The sequence below is a fragment of the Dromiciops gliroides genome, chromosome 3 (genome assembly GCF_019393635.1).
Source record: "Dromiciops gliroides isolate mDroGli1 chromosome 3, mDroGli1.pri, whole genome shotgun sequence".
Lineage (NCBI taxonomy): Eukaryota > Metazoa > Chordata > Mammalia > Microbiotheria > Microbiotheriidae > Dromiciops > Dromiciops gliroides.
In genome coordinates this window covers 530,386,277-530,391,869 of record NC_057863.1, presented here as the reverse complement: position 1 = coordinate 530,391,869, position 5,593 = coordinate 530,386,277, and the positions used below count along the sequence as shown (strand labels likewise).

The 5,593-nt window shown below is 36.8% G+C and overlaps 1 pseudogene; it reads left to right on the top strand.

Annotated features, from left to right (window-relative positions):
- The first annotated feature begins 349 nt into the window (after positions 1 to 349).
- Positions 350 to 785, top strand: LOC122747892 (annotated as a pseudogene).
- The last annotated feature ends 4,808 nt before the right edge of the window (positions 786 to 5,593 follow it).

The following is a 5,593-nucleotide window of genomic DNA, read 5'->3' as shown; positions in this document are numbered from 1 at the left end:
TTCAGGAGGACCTGAGTTTAAATCCGACCTCAGACACTTGACATTCACTAGCTGCATGACCCTGGGAAAGTCACTTAACCCCAATTGCCTCACCAAAAAAAAAAAAAGGAAAAAAATGTAATCAGGTGCTGTGATAGGATCTGCCACCACCTGTGCCCTATGGGGTACCAGGGCCCTTGGGCCCCATCTTAGCAAGAACCCAGGGGCCTCCAGACCTGTGGGATAGGCAGAGAGGATGTGGGCCTGCTGGGAGGCTGAAGGAGGCAGGGCTGGTTCTGGGCTCAGCAGTGCCCGAGGCCTCCCCAGCACTAACTAAGGGTCTCTTTCCAGCTGTGTTCTCTCCCCAGAAATGGGCAAGTTCACAAAACCCGGGAAGGTGGTGCTGGTCCTTGCCAGCCCATACTCCAGCATAAAGCCGTCATCATCAAGAACAGAGATAATGGGACATCTAATAAGCCCTACAGCCATGCCTTGGTAGCAGGCATTGACCGCTACCCTCAAAAGGTGACCACAGCGATGGGCAAAAAGAAGATTGCCAAGAGATTGAAAATCAAGTCCTTCATTAAACTTTATAACTACAACCACCTCCTGCCCACCAGACAGTCTGTGGATATCCCACTGGACCAAAGAGTTGTCAACAAGGATGTGTTCCATGACCCTGCACTAAAATGGTATGGTGAGAAGGGAGGCCAAAATCAAGTTTGAGGAGAGGTACAAGACAGGAAAAAACAAGTGGTTCTTCCAGAAGCTATGGTTTTAGAACTACTCTGTTGGTCAGTAAATAAAATGTTTATTAAAAATGAAAAAATGTAATTGGGAAATATTTAACAAAGTAAATAAAAAACAATAAAAGATAATGTTAATATGTTTTCTAAGTCATTATGTGCTGAGACAGATTGTTATAATGAATGTTTTAGCCGTACCCTTTTCTTTTTGAGTTTGACACTTCTGATCTACAGGACATCCAACCAAGAATTGGGGATGTGATCTCAAAGTTAGAAGAGTGGTTAGGACAGGGTCAATAGATGGAAAATTATCAACATAGAGATGATAAATGAATCCACAGATGCTATTCAGATCACCAAGTGAAATGCTATAGCTGTAGAAGAGGGTGGGACCCAGGAAAGTGCCCTGGAGGATATTCTTTGCTAGCAGGCATGACCCAGATGGAGATCCAATAAAGCACACCTAGCAGCAATCATATAAGGAGGAAGAGAATGAGGAAGGAGTGGTATTCCCTCCCCCCCCCCCCCCCCCCCCCCCGCAAAAAAAGACAGAAGAGAATATAAAGATGTTGATCATAATATCAAAGACTAAAAGAGAACAAAAAAGGATGAGGACTGAGAAAAAGTCCTTAGATTTGGAAACCGAGTTCCCATTCATAATTTTAGAGAGTGTAATTGAATGATGATGTCAGAAGTCAAACATTAGAAAGTTAAGAAGATTGTGAAAGGAACTAGGTAAAGACATCAATTACAAACAGCCTTCTCAAGTTTAATCACACTAGAGAGGAGAGATATCAGATGACATTTGGAATGGACAAATGAAGCAAAGGGTTTTGTTGGCTTTGTGGGGGGGGGGTTTGTTTGGGGGAGATATAAACATGTTTGTAAGAAGTAGGAAAGCAGCCAATAGACAGGGAGAAATTGCAGATAAATCAGAGAGTGGGGATTATAAGGAGGATAATCTGCTAGAGATGACAGGATGGAATGGGATCAAATATAGTAGATGAGTTTGATTTAGCAAGGAGGAGAGCCCTTTCTCCATAGGAGACAGAGTGAAGGCAGACATAGTGGCAGAAAGAATCTAAGTGATGTGAAATGAGGAGGTTGGGATAAGAAGGAACCCTGAGTGAATGGTGCCAGTATTTTCATTGAAATGTGAGACAAGGTTCTCAGCTGAAACAGAGGAGGAGGTGGGAAGCCATGAGATCTTTGAGAAGGGATGAAAACATTTGGAAAATCTGCTGTGCTGAGTGGGGATAATTAATCAATTAGCAAGATGAAAAAGGATCACCTTGCCACAGTTAGGGCCCAGTTGAGATTACATAACATAAATGTGTAGTAGATCCAGGAAGCATGTTTTCACGAGTTTCTCCAGCTTCATTAAGCGGAAATCTGAGAGAAAGGGCAATGGAAAGTAGGAGTAATTCAGTGCTAAAACTTGTAAGATCTTTTATAGCATAAGAAGGCAATGAAGTCAAGAGAAGAGGACATTTTATTATATTTTTTAAATGTTATAAACATTTTTAGTTATACTTTGGGGTTCTAATGTTATCCCTTCTTCCCTCACTCCTAACCTCCCTCCCTGAGGTGGCAAACAATCAGATATGGATTATACATGTATGATTATGTAAAACATTACTGTATTTGTCATTTTGTATAAAAAATTGATTAAAAGAAAAAAGTGAAAAAATTGAAAAATAGCATGCTTCAGCCAGTTCTATCAATATCAGTTCTTTCTTTGGAGGTGGATAGTATGTTTCATCAATAGTCCTTTGGGATTGTCTTGGATCACTGTATTGTTGAAAATAGTCATCATTCACAATTCTTCATCAAACAATATTGCTGTCTCTGTGCACAATGTTCTCTTTGTTCTGCTCACTTCACTATACATCATTTCATACATGTCCTTCCAGGCCTTTATGAAGTCATCATTGCTTGTCATTGAAGAAGACATGTTAGAGCTGAACTGGTTCACTTAAGGTGTCAAGATTGGGAAGGGAGAAGAGTTTAGCTAATGCCAGAGTAATGGTTTGAGAAAGATGCAAATGGTAAAGTGATTAGGGATCATGGTAAAAGTGAAGACATACAATGCTATCTAAACTACTTTAAAGATTTGGTGATATAACAATTAAATTATCAAGGGAAAGTATGTGATAGAACAAGAAAACAATAAGATTCATTTGGAGAAACAAAAAAGCAGAATCTTAAGGGAAATAATGGGGGCAGATAAGAATGATGGGAAATGGCACTACTATACCTCAAATTATATTGTAAAGTAGTAATCCTCAAAATTATTTGTTACTGGTCAAAATAGAGAAATTGAAGAAATTAGAGAATGTAGAAACAAAAGTAATTAAATTCAATAACCCACTGTTCAGTAAACCTAATATATATCATTGGGGGGAAAGAACATCCTGTTTAATCAGAACTTCTGAGAAAATTTGAAAGTAGCAACAAAATTGTTTAGGCCAATATATTATACTGTATACAACAATCAACTCATATAGATACTTCATTTTAAAATTAGAAGAGGAACTAGATCAATGTGATTTACAACTACATCTAGGAAAAGAAAGGAAAGAGATAATGACAAAAGATAAAATATATCATTCTGATTATATGAAGCCAGAAAAGTATTTGAATGAACAAAATCAGTGCAACTTGAATAAGAATGAAAACTATCAAATATTTCTAATGTGTCTCATATCCAGGCTAAATATGGCAACACAAATGTCTTATAATATTACAATATTTTATGGGTTACAATGCAAATTTATAATATTGTTACAACTATTTTAGACCAAAAGTCATTCCTAGTAGATAAGTGGTCAGAAAATAAGAACAAACAATTCACAAAAGAATTATAAACTATAAACAACTATACAAAATATTGCCCCAAATCCCCAGCAGAGAGGTGAAATGCCAACCAAAACTCTAATATTCAGGGCAGCTAGGTGGCACAGTGGATAGAGCACTGGCCCTGGAGTCAGGAGTACCTGAGTTCAGATCCAGCCTCAGACACTTAACACTTACTAGCTGTGTGACCCTGGGCAAGTCACTTAACCCCAATTGCCTCACTAAAAAAAAAAACAAAAAACTCTAATATTCCCATCTTCCATCATAAAATTTGGAAATAGTCAATGTTGGAGAGACCGTAGAAATTGAGGCATCATAAGACTCTTGGTAGAGCTGTATATTGGTCCAATCATTCTAGAAAGCAATCCGGAATTAGATCACTAAGTCTCACAGTGAATAAAACACTGGCCCTGGAGTCAGGAAGCTCTGAGTTCAAATCTGAATTTAGACACTCTGTAGCTTTGTGACCTTGATCAAGGCACTTAAGTTTGTAAGAAAATAATGGACTTTTGCCAATGCCCAAAGACCCCAAATTGATTTGGACTGATTGGATTGACTGAGAGTGATTTACTTCACTGATTAACTCACTTAAAGTTGACTTGTTTAAAACCACACCTGCCTGACTCCCAAGAGGGAGTGTTTTCAAAGGCTGTGAACTCTGACCTCGACACTTCAAGTCCTGTGAACCATTAGATTTGGTTGATGTTAGCCAATTAGCTTGAAGCAATGTATAAGGACCACCTTTCCTACAGACCCATAAAAAGCTTCCATACACAGTTACTCAGCAGTTTGTTGCTCAGACAGGCTCTTGGTGGAAGACTTGAGGAAGAATCAGACCAGGCTGGAGCTCTAGGCTAGATAGGCCTTTTCTTAACTTTCTAACCCAGGTGTTCTCTTTTTACTAATACCTGGTATGCTTTAATAAATGCTTAATGCCCAAAGCTAAATTATAATTTATGTTATTCTTTATTATAATTATAATTTATTATAATTGTAATATAAAAATTTATTGTAATTTATTCTAATTTATATTAAAGACCCTAGCTAATTTTCCCTACACTTGGGACAGGAATAAGGTGACCACACATTTAGTTTTACTCATCACAACTTCCTGTTACCTCAATTTTCTCCACTGTAAAGTGAAAATAACAATAGCAACTATTTCCCAGAGTTGTTTTGAGGGTTAAATGAAATAATATTGTAAAGTGTTTAAAGCCATAGTAGCCACTATATAAATACTAGCTAATATTATTATCATCTTCTTCATAATTATTATCTGAAGAAATTGACTTAAATATCCATACATTTTGGCTCAGACATTCCATTCCACATCTAATTGCCAACGAGATCAAAGACAAAGATCCAATATACAGGAAAATATCATAGCTGTAACTTTTGTGGCTGCAAAGAAACAGAAACGAATCAGATATCCATAGACTGGTGAATGACTAAATAATCTTCCATATACAAATACAAAGGAATATTACAGCACTGCAAGAAAATGGGAAGTATGGAAAAGACAGAGCAGCACTCAACTGCTCTATCTGTATCTGTCTGTATCTGTCTTTGTTACACGAACTGATGCAAATGAAACAATCAAAACCAAGAAAACAATATACATAATGTAAATGGAAAGCATGAAAAATGAAATTGGACATTAATTATAATGATAAAATCTTGCCCTAGGGAACACGAGTAGATTTTCCTCTTTTTTGAAGATATGAGTGACTGTAAATGTGGAATATTGCATATACTGTCAGACTTGGCTGATGTGTTCATTAATTTTGCTGAACTATTTTTTCCTCAATCTTCCTTTTAAAATCTTTCTTATAATGTATGTTTCAGTGGGTAGAGAAGATAGATAGAAGTGATAAGTTTAAACATGAAGATTATATGAAAGTAAAATATATTAATTTTAATTACTATAAAATTTAATCTAAACAAAAAAATGTGATCTCCACAAAATCAGGAACAAAATTGTAACGTAGAAATAACTTAAATAATGAACACCA